The sequence below is a fragment of the Callospermophilus lateralis genome, chromosome 15 (genome assembly GCF_048772815.1).
Source record: "Callospermophilus lateralis isolate mCalLat2 chromosome 15, mCalLat2.hap1, whole genome shotgun sequence".
NCBI lineage: Eukaryota > Metazoa > Chordata > Mammalia > Rodentia > Sciuridae > Callospermophilus > Callospermophilus lateralis.
The window spans coordinates 42,502,636-42,514,791 of NC_135319.1; positions in this window are offsets into that span (position 1 = coordinate 42,502,636).

Here is a 12,156-nt window from a genome sequence, read left to right on the forward strand (position 1 = left end):
GGGATGTATAGGTAATGCCATTTTTTGGAAAAATAGTTCTAGAGACAAGCTGGGTTTGAATCCCAGCTCTTCTACTTACTAGCATAACAAGGACTTAGAAGCTGCTTTTGCTAACAACACTGACTCTTTACTTGGGCCTGCAGATGGGGGTAACTAACTGCAGATGGTGGTTACCCCCAGTGGGGTAACTAAAAACAGGATAAAGCTTGGCATTTCTGCCTTCATTTTGTATCTGTCTTCTTTATTACCTTAAACTTTGGGTCAGATTCTTGCTTAGCTTTGCACACAGACATGTTAATCATTTAAGAAGTGTTAATCTAAAGCTGGCAATCCTACCCCAAGGTAGAGTAACTAAAGCATTTGCCGGATTTTCAGGGACATCATAATCAACTAATTGTCAACTGTCAGCTTTTTACAAAATCTTGTTCCAGACCACCAAGTGGTGCCTAAATGACCACCTGTCATTGCCCCACACCTGAAGGACTAACACCATCTTGCTTTTCTAACTGGTAATGTTCTCTGAGTCATTCTCTCCTGCAGTCACTAGGATTCCAGGAACACAGGCCTTATCAATAAACATTTTGTGATGAGTCCAAACTACCCCGGGGCAACAGCAACTTTAGCTACTGGCAAAGCTCTAAGTGGCCAATCCTGAGATAATGATCAACCAGACCAGTTTGACCAAGCCTGCTTGACTATGCATGCTCTGGAAGTTCATATCAGTATCCCTAAAGAAAGGGCTGAAGACACCTGATCCCCTTTGTCTTTTCTACAGCTATATTGAATAAATTCCTTTCCTGCCTTTCACCATTATTTCTTCCATTTAATTTCTGGGGTGAGTGGCTGGACCTGAGTGTTGGGACTCCTGGAAGTCAGGCCTCATCTAGCTAGGACTCTGGTCATCTGACATTAGCTGTCAAATTTGCGGTAAATTATTGAACTTTATAATACATAGAAAGGATAATAAGACATTGACTTTTTGATAGTGTCCCCAATGACTGGCTCTATTGTATAGTAGGTACTCAGTGAAGTTTAATTATTAATCAAGTGAATGTTTTGTTTTTCTTTCTTTCTTTTTTCTTTTTTTTTTTTTTTTTTTTTTGGAACTAGGGATTGAACCCAGTGGTGCTTTACCTCTGAGCTGGGCTACATCCTCAGTCCTTTACACATAGACACACACACACACACACACACACACACGGATGGGGGATTTTATTTTATTTTTTATTTTTGGCAGTGCTGGGAATTGAACCCAAGGCCTTGTGCATGAGAAGCAAGCACTCTACCAACTGAGCTATATACCCAGCCCCTAGTCCTTTATATTTTATTGGTACTAAGGATTGAACTTAGGGGCACTACATCCCCAACCCTAGTCTCAAACTTGCCATCCTCCTAGCGTGGATTTTTTTTTTTTTTTTTTTTTTTGCATCAGGGATTGAACCCAGGGGCACTGAACCACTGAGCCATATTATTTTTATTATTTAATTTTGAGACAGAATCTCACTAAATTGCTTAGAGCCTCTCTAAATTGCTGAGGCAGCCTTTGAGCTTGTGATCCTCCTGCCTCAACCTCCTAAATTGCAGGGATTACAGGTATGCACCAACAAACCTGGCACTGAATGGTTTTTATGGAGATTAAGATTACATAATTTGGGCTGGGGTTGTGGCTCAGTGGCAGAGCACTTGCCTAGCACCTATGAGGCACTGGGTTTGATCCTCAGCACCACATAAAAATAAATAAATTAATAAAGTTATATAAAAAAAATTACATAATTTTAGGGGCTGGGGATGTATCTCAGTTGGTAGAGTACTTGCCTCAAATGCACAAAGCCCTGGGTTCAATCCCCAGAACCCCACACACACACACACACAAAAAAAAGATTACATAATTTTAGTTTCTAGCACACATTCAATAAATATCAAGTGTTACCATCAATATCTTTTTCAGCCTGGGATTCCTTCCTTCTTGTATATATTTGTGTGGGCTCTTCGGCTTCTTTATGTTATTGTTCAAGACCCAGGTCAAGCAAAACCTCTATAAACAGCCTTTTCCAGGTGGTTCTTCCCCACATTTGCAGGTCTGATTTCTTTCTCCCATTTCAACACTTCTAAAGTTCATGGGTAATAATTTTTTTTGTAATAGCTTTATTGAGATATTATTCATATACTATAAAACTCACCCATTTAAAATATATAATCCAGTGATTTTTAGTATATTCACAAGATTGTGCAACTACAACTACAATTGGTTAAGAATATTTTCACCTCCTCTCAAACACCCATAAGAACCTGGTATAGTATAATCCCAGATACTCAAGAGGCTGAGGCAAGAGGATCACAAGTTTGAGGCCAGCTTCTGCAACTTATTGAGACCCTGACTGTCTAGAAATTTAAAAAAATTAAAGGGGCTGGGGATGTAGCTCAATGGTTGAGTGCCCCTGGGTTCAACTCCTGGTACTAGAAGAAAGAAAAAAAAATTAACAGTCACTCCAAATCTATAGAGACAAAAAGTAGCAAATAGTGGTTGCCAAAGGCTTAGTCAGGAGGCCATGTCAGAGCTTTCCAGAAGGCAGTTCAGCACATATCATAATCTTTGTAAAGGTACATACTCATCCACCTGCAGTCCACCCCTAGGGATTTATCCTCAGGGAAAAGGGTTAGATATATATTCTGATTTTTTTTAAAAAGTTGTTCATTTATTTCAGCATTATTTAAAGTCAGAGAAAACTAGAAATAAACCAAAAGGCAAATCATAGGAGATTGGTTAAATAAACTGTTACATATCTTCATTATATGACTGAGTCATTTTATTTAGTATTAAGTATTTTTATAAAAGAATAAAAGTTCCCATGTTAAGTTAAAATAACAGGTTACAGGTCTGGGGTTGTGGCTCAGAGGTAAGGCACTCACCTAACATGTGTGAGGCGCTGGGTTTGGACCTCAGCACCACATAAAAATAAATAAATAAATAAAGGTATTGTGTCCAACTATAACTTAAAAAAAAAATAGGTTATAAAGCTGCAACTGAGTTTCTCACTTTTGTTTCATAACTTTACATACCCAAGCGTGCACGTGTACGGACACCTATCGATTCTCGTTATTTGCAGTCGTTGTGTTCAATCTAGTCACCCCAAATGCTGGATCTGCTTCCTTTCGCTGTTGCTTTGGAAAGGAAATCTGCTCAAAAAGAAGGCAGCTCTCTCTGGTTCTGCGCTTCCCACTCCATATCTTCTCAGGAGATCTCTTCATGGGTGCTTCTTGAAGAGACTGGCAGGTATCCTGCAGCTGAGCACAAGACCTGAGCACTAGACTTGACTCTGAGGTGCCCTCCAAAACCTGAGGGCTCTGTCCACTTCCAATACCTTCCAACCACTGCCTTTAGCATTCTGTCACTGCAGACACTCCTGAGGAAGGGAAGAGGCAAAACCAAGTGACCATAGCACACCCTCATATGGAGGTTACACCTCAGGCCCCACCTTGCTAGGACACATCCTCTGGGAGGAGCTATGAACATATCCTGACACAGCAAAGAGTCACACCAGTCTTTGTGTTCTGCAATTCAAAATTCATGCAAATGTGGCTGGGAGTGATGACTCAGGCCTGTAATCCCAGGAACTCTGGAGGCTGAAGCCAGAGGATCACAAGTCTGAGGCTAGCCTCACCAACTTAGTGTGAGACTCTGTCTCAAAATCAAAAATATATGTATGAAGATACGAAGGATGTGACTGTATTTCATGTACAATGTACAGATAAGAAAAATTGTTCTCTATATGTGTAATATGAATTGTAATGCATTCTATTGTCATATATATAAAAAAATTAAAAGTAAAAGTAAAAAATGATATAAAAAAATCTAATGGAAAACAAAAGGGATAGGAAGCATCTGAAACCACTTGTGATGGTGATGTGGATATACCAATATGGTTTAAGTTTATGTCTTCCCCAAGGCAATGAGCCTCTGCAGATGTTGTGGGAACCAACTGCCTACAGTGTTTGAAACACAAATCATTAACTTGTTACCAGTTTACATTGGAAGTCAGAATACGAAACAGTTTAAATATGTTAACTCAGGTGCAGTCAAGCTTTTTCTATGTCCATTTGAACTACTGGTAAGTCAGTACAAAATTCACAAACTTCTTATGCCTTGGAGGGTTGCTTTGTTCTCTTAAGAATACACCACTATGTCTGAATATGTTCTCCAGATATTTCTACAATTCAACAATATGATAGACATGTTCACAGTGAGAAAAAATATAAATTCAATCTAAAAAATAAGGAAAGAGGAATCTTATTGATAGAACCTGATATGATTTCATTGTTCAACTAATTACTCTCTTACTATAAACAATGTGCTAAACATATTTTTTAAATATTATTTTTTAGTTAGACACATTATCTTTATTTCATTATTATATGGTGCTGAGGATCGAACCCAGGGCCTCACATGTGCTAGGCGAGTGCTCTACCACTGAGCCACAATCCCAGCCCCTGTGCTAAACATTTCTAATGCTCCACTAAGGTTGAAGCGATTCAGCTCATTCAGGCCTTTAAAAAAAAATATATCAAAAATACAGAGGGCTGGGATATGGCTTAGGGGTAAGGTGCCCCTGGGTTCAATCCTCCGAATTAGGAAAAAAAAGAAAAATCATGCAAATGTGGTGCTGGGGATTAAACCCAGGGCCTCGTGCATTCGTGGCAGACACTCTACCAGCAATGGAACATGGGTCAGGTCTTAATTATTGGTCTCCCAACCTTGTCCACTTGTCCCCTTCAGATCCTGTTCCCTGGACTATATCAAAATCAGACATGACATCTTTCTTGTTAAAATATGCGATCAAGGAGCCTACTACCTCAGTATACACAACGAGGAAACTCAAGCCCAGAGAGGTGAGAGGGTCTGCTCAATGTCACAAGGGGCCGAGCCTGGACAGAACTCTTCCAACTCTTCCAACTCCAATAGTCTAGTGGCACAGCCATGAGACAGTAGCCACAAACAGCAATTTGCCCAGAAATGGTACTTCTTCCCCTTTAAAATTCAAGAAAACTGGCATTCAGAGCCATAATACATGTGTGTCATATAGCCTTTGCAGAACCTTGTAATTATTCTCTTCCTGGTGAAGTTGAAGCCCCAGGGCTTTGTCTGTGTCTGCACTGTGGCTTTAGTATCCCTTGGCACAGGCTGTGTCCCACATGGAAAGCCACACATCACTCCATGTTGACACCCATGTAGAACTGCTAAATGCTACCAGCTCTGCCATCCTAAGGAGCACAATGAAGTCCTGTTTGAAAAGCCATTCCAGAGCAATCAAAAGGCACTCACTGAACTCCTACCGTGGACGGTACTGTGCGGGACAACAGGGGTCAAAAGGTCACAATGACATGGCCTCAGCATGTGAAGAGCTGAGTCGACTAGGTGGAACCTAGAGGAGAGACAAGAGGTACCAGGACAGTAGGATGGCCTTGGGGGACAGTAGGATGGCCTTGAGGACATGGGTGCAGCAGCAAGGAGCCACGTGTCACAATGGAATGTGCATGCTATGAAAAAGAATGACAAAGCTGCTTTAGGACAGAGGCATGGCAGGCTGGGGATGGGGAGGCCTTCCGGGTCACCTAGGCTAAGCCTCACAGGGTAGGTGTGGAAATGGTGGGTTTTTTTCCCAGTACCCGGAATTGGACTTTTCCCCAGCACTTTACCACTGAGCTTCATCCTCAGCCCTTTTCAGTTTTTGAGACAGGGCTTGCTAAATTGCTCTGATTGACCTGAGTTTGCAAACCTCTTGCCTCAGCCTCCTGAGTAGCTGGGATTACAGGTGTGCATCGCTGCCAGGCGAGGTGTAAAAACTATGAGGAAGATGACCCAGCTAGTAAGCCTCTTTAGATGACCTCCGGAAACTAAACCAGTGCCACGGGGCTTGCCAGGTAAACAGAGAGAGGCAGACTGATGTGTCACCAAGGCAGTACTGTAGGGCTGGGTTGTTGTCACTCTCATTTGCATTCCCAGCTGGTAGGCCAGGGCCAGGCCCAAACTAGGTGCTTAGAGACCTCAGCAGGCCACTTGGGCTTCTGCCCCCCATCCAAAGCCATAGAACATGTGGCACCGTGAAGCCGAGTAAAATCAGGTAAGTGAAGCCCATAAAGCCTATAGCACGAAGCCTGACACCCAAGAAGTGCTCGCTAATGAGAGCTGTTCTTGCTGTTGCTGTGAGCAGGCCACTGCTGATTTATCTCATGCTGATTAGAGGAAAACTTGACAAGAAATCTTTGGCCCATTTCTGGCATTTCTGACTAGATTAGAAACTTGAAACTCCAGGGCATGTATTAGAACTTTGGGGAACTGGCTGAAAAGTAGACCAGGCACAGTGATGGCTGTAATTCCAGAGACTGGGGAGGTCGAGGCAGGAGGATAGCAAGTTCAAGGCCAGCTTAGCAAAGTGGCAAGACCCTGTCTCTAAATTAGAAATTATAAAGGTCAAAGTTGAAGTTCAGTGGTGAGGCACTTCTGGGTTCACCCCTCCAGGAGCAAAAATTAAAATAGGTTTCAGAACCTGGCCCCTCCCAGTTTTAATCAGACCTAATTGTTGTTTTTAAACAAATCTCTTAAAGTTGTTCAGGGACCACTTGGAGAGAAGCTGCCATGAGCTGGGAGCCTGCTATATTGGTGTTCTCTAATTTTGATTTTCTTTAATGAATTTTACAAACAAAATATGCATGTTTTTAGAAAAACAATTCAAAGTAAAAGGAAACTCCCTGGCGCCCATCTCTTCCCCTAATTCTACAACCCCATTCCCAAGAAATAATCATTAACTATGGTCTTAGGATTTGTCCCCAGAAATTGTCTGTGTCCTCACAAGCATATGCACTGATGTAGCTCTTTTCCCTAGTGCTCCCTTGGTGTAAAAAACAACAACAAAAACAAGATTATATGAAAGCGAAGATTGGCAAACATCGTTTTCTTCTTTTATGTGCCTCAGACAGGGGGTGGAGGTATTGGGGATTGAACCCAAGGCCACCCACATGCTAGACAAATGCTCTACAACTGAGCTTTGAATAGATATCTAGGGAGTAGAGGTCTCTTGCTAAATTGTCCAGGCTGTCCTCGAACTTGCCATCCTCTTGTGCAGCCGAATTAAAGGCATATGTCACCATGGCTGGTGGCAAATATTTTCTGTAAAGGATCAAATAGCAAATATTCTCAGCTTTTGGGCCATATGGTTTCTATGCCACAGTTAGGAAATGAATGGACGTGGCAATGCTCCAGTAAAATTTATTTATAAAACAAAACAAAGGGCTGGGGATGTGGCTCAAGCGGTAGCATGCTCGCCTGGCATGTGTGCAGCCCAGGTTCGATCCTCAGCACCACATACAAAGATGTTGTGTCTGCTGAGAACTAAAAAAAATAATATTAAAAAAATTCTCTCCCTAAAAAAAAAACATTTTGGGATTTTTTTTTTTTTTTTGGCAGTAATGGGGACTCATGAGCACTAGGCAAATGCTCTGCCACTGAGATGCATCTCTAGTGCTTTGATTTTGAGATAGGGTCTCGCTAAGTTGCCCAGGCCGGCCTTGAACTTGCCATCCTTCTGCCTCAGTCACCCAGGTAGCTGGATTACAGATATGGACCATGGTACCTAGATTGAATTTAAAATTTTGATAGATGGTGCCAAATGGTTCAAGCTTTTTGTCATTCTCATTACTTAATATTGTTTCTAGTGAGCATTTTCTGTTAAAGTTTTAGAAATAACTAAAGGAAAGATCATAAAGACCAACAGGCAGCAATGAATCACAGTAATGGATTCTGTAAGCACAAAATTCCCTGACCTTAACAAATTCAGGGAAGCCATTTATTGTTCTTCGAAGATTTGGGAGCCATGGGGACTCATTTTCTGGATGCGAAAATGGCCATCGGGGCTGGAGATGTGGCTCAAGTGGTAGCCCGCTCACCTGGCATGGGCGGGGCACCACATAAAAATCCTCAGCACCTCATAAAAATAAAAGATATTGTGTTCACCTAAAACTAAAAAAAATAAATATTAAAAAAAAAGGAAAGAAAATGGCCATCAGTTACAGAGGGGATTTTGGTTTTATAGGGCACTGATAGGGTGGTTTCATCATTGGAACTTGTGAGTATGCCGTTCAGATAGTAATATAGGTTATGTTAACTCGGGAGGGCAGCTGTAAAAAGGTTGAAACTCATTGTTATTTGGAGAGATAGGAGTCCAGATTGTGAGGGATGGGCATTTCTTTTTCTGGAATTTATCGTCTCGCAGAATTTCCGAATTCGCCTCCTTCCTTCAGGGCCCATTGTTATCAGGAAAGGATTTACTTACTGGAAGGTCAATGCTTGGATAGTTTTCCTTCCCTCCTCCCGAGCTGCACTGTCTCTCAGCTTATCTTTGAGGGCTGTTTTGTAGGATTATTATTTTCCATAACTCTTCAGATTCAACTCTGAAATATGCTCCCAACATGAAACAATCTGCACTGTATTTTTTTTTTTTAAACTGGGGGTTGAACCTAGGGGTGCTTAATACCAGCCACATCCCCAGCCCTTTTTTTGTATTTTGTTTAGAGACAGGGTCCAAGTTGCTCAAGGCCTCACTAAATTGCTGAGGCTGGCTTTGGATCCTCCTGCCTCAGCCTCCCTAACTGCTAGGATTACAGGTGTGTACCAAGGCGCCCAGCTGCACTGCATCCTTGTCAATGTAAAAGTAAATTCCATTCTGCCCAGAGAATCCCAGAACGCAGCAGGATCAGCTTTTTCTAAATGTAAAGAAGGATGTGCAAAAGCAGTTTAGGCCCTTACAGAGCCAGTGTGCTTAAAGACAGGACATGGTTGCAAATTGAGCTTAAGCCTTTGCAGGCCTGAGCTCAGTGATGATGGAATAAATATTCAATTTTCCATTTAGAGTTCCTAATAAATCCTTTACACACTGGGCCAATGCTATGGGTTTCCTAATCTGAAAAAAATGCACTGATCACATTTGGTGTTGTTGAAATTACAACTAGCTCTTGCTGAGCATCTGTTAGGACACAGGCAGTGAGGGAGGTCCTTCATATATTCCCTCCAGCTCTGGGATGGTGGCATCACTGTTGTACAGATGGGAAAACTAAGGCTCAGATAGGTTGTCTGATCTGCTAAATACAGTCATGCTGCACCAAAATTGCAAATCCCTGGCAGAAAACCATTAGAGTAATGAAATCTCTATTTCCCATGATGTGGCAATCTACTTTTTCCTAAGAAATAATTCCAAAGGAACCAGAATATTAGAAATAGAAATAACATAAAAGGAATGACAGCAGGATAGGCAGTGGCACATAACTGTAATCCTAGTCGCTCAGGAGGCTTAGGCAGGAGGATCGTTGAGTTGAAAGCCAGCCTGAGCAACTTAGCAAGGTCCTAAGCAACTTAGTGAGACCTTGTTTCAAAATTAAAACGGGAAAAAGGTCTGTGGAATGTGGCTCAGTGGTCAAGTGCCCCTGGGTTCAATCCCTGGTACCAAAAAAAAAAAAAAAAATGGGTGAGGGTTGGGGAATGAGAGAGACCAAGCTTGATGGTGCATGCCCCAGTGACTTAGGAGGCTGAGGCAGGAGGATTGCAAGTTCCAGGTCAGGCTGGACAATTCAGCAGACCCTGTATCAAAATAAAAAAGACTAGTGATGTAGCTCAGTGGTAAAGCACACCTGGGTTCAATCCCCAGTACCTAAACAAATAATCGAGACTGTGGAACAAAAGAGCCAACATTCCTATCAGGGAGTCCCAGATAGAGAAGAGAGTTGGGCAGAAAGGAAAAAAAGATCAAGAAATGGCAAAAAAAAAAAAAAAAAAAAAAAAAAAAGCTTGGTGGAAGATACAAATCTACAAGATCCCAGATGAAATGTACTAACATTTCAATAATTACTTCAATGTAAATGCTGCATATACAAAAGACAGATTGGTCAGATGCAGTGCACACTCCTGAAACCCTAGTTACTCATGAGGATAAGGCAGGATTCCAAGGTCCAACCAGCCTCAGCAAGTTAGTGAGACCCTGTCTCAAGATACAAAAAAATAAAAAGGACCACAATTTAGTTCAGTGAAAGTGCTCCAGGCTCAATCCCCAGAACCTACTCCCATACATGCCTATTACTGAATAATATGCTGCTCATAAAAAATTTACTTCAAATTCAACATAGGTAGGTTGAAAGTAAAAGAACAGAATATATACCTTGCAAACATTGATTTTCTAAAAAGAACTACAATAATAGCTGATCAAGTAGCCTGTGGAGTGAAAAAAAGGACTAGAGATAAGAGACATTATGTAAGGATAGCTCGGTCAGTCAGTCCACCAGAAAGATGTCAAAAACCAGAGACCAGAAACAAAAACTGGTAGGAGTGATAAACAGACAAATTCAGTTACAATTTGGGACTTCCATACCTCCCATTCAGCAACCGATGAAACTAGAGCTCTAAATAGCAGTAGAAAACACTTTTTTTTTGCTATGCTAGTAATCAAATGCCAGGGCCTCACACATACTAGCCAAGTGCTCTGCCACTGAGTTACACTCCCAGTTTCTCAATACACTTTTATTTTAAACTACTGGGAGTTGAATCCAGGGGTGCTTTACCACTGAGCCAAATCCCCAGCAGTTTTTTTTTTTTTTTTGTGTGTGTGTGTGTGTGCATGGAGAGGGGAAGAGATTGAACTCAGGGGCACTCAACTACTGACCCACATCCCCAGCCCTATTTTGCATTTTATTAGAGACAGGGTCTGAGTTACTTAGCACCTTGATATTGCTAAGGCTGGCTTTGAACTCGCAATCCTCCTGCCTAAGCCCCCCTAAGTGCTGGGATTACAGGCATTTGCCACTGTGCCTGGCTTTCATTTTTTATTTTGAGACTTGTCTCACTTAGGGCCTCATTAAACTGCTGAGGCTTGCTTTGAACTTGCAATCCTCCTGCCTCAGCTTCCAAAGTTGCTGGCATTACAGGGGTGTGATATGGTGCCAGACTTCAATAAATATTTTTAAAGTGCACATGGAACATTTCCCAAGATGACTAAAACAACCTCAATAAACTGCATGCAGTGAGTAGGACATACCTATAATCCTAGTCTGGTAGGCTGGGGCATAAAAATTGCAGGTCTGGGGCCTCAGCAAGTTAAAGACCCTGTCTCAATATAAAAAATAAAAACGGCTGGTAGAGCACTCTGGGTTCATTCAATCCCCTGCACCACACATGCACACTGAAGATAACAAATCTTAAAAGACGAGGTCAGAATTTTCTTTGACCATTATAGAACCAAGCCAGAAATTAGTAATAGAAATGCATTAGATACTCTAAAAACTAAAATTGATTTAAAGGCTTAATGCAATGCCTACTTAAAATTTCAGTGAAGGCAGGCATAATGGCACATGCCTGTAATTCCAGTGACGCTGGAAGCTGAGGCATGAGGATTCCAAGTTTGAGGCCAGCCTCAGTAATTTAGCAAGAGTCTAAGCAGTTCAGTGAGACCCTGTCTCAAAATAAGACAGGTATGGTGGTGTACACCTCCAATCCCAGCAACTCAGAAGGCTGAGGCAGGAGGATCACTAGTTCAAAGCCAGCCTCAGTAACTTAGCAAGACCCTGCCTCCAAATAAAATATAAAAATGGCTGGGGATGTGGCTCAGTGGTTAAGCGCCCCTGGGTTCAATCTCTGGTACCAAAAAAATTTTTTTTTAATTTATTCTGATTAGTTATATATGACAGCAGAATAAATTACAATTCATATTACATATATAGAGCACAATTTATCATATCTCTGTACACATAGTAGTTAACACCATTCGTGTTTTCATACATATACTTAGGACTGGTACCAAAAATTTTAAAAATAAAATAAAGTCCAAGTGAAGCTGGGCATGGTGGTGCATGACTGTAACCTCAGCAACTTGGAGGCTGAAGCAGGATTCAAAGTTTCAAGGTCACCCTCAGCAACTTTTCGAGACACTCTGCAATTAAGCAATACCCTGTCTCTAGATAAAAAATAAAAAAGGACTTGGGGTGTAGTTCAGTGGTTAAGTGCTCTGGGTTCAATCCCCAATACCCAACCTTTTTTTTTTTAATAGGCACAGACAATAGACATAGCAAAATTTACTCTGAAAAGCCATAGCCCTTGAATAAATAATCTTCATAAGAAAT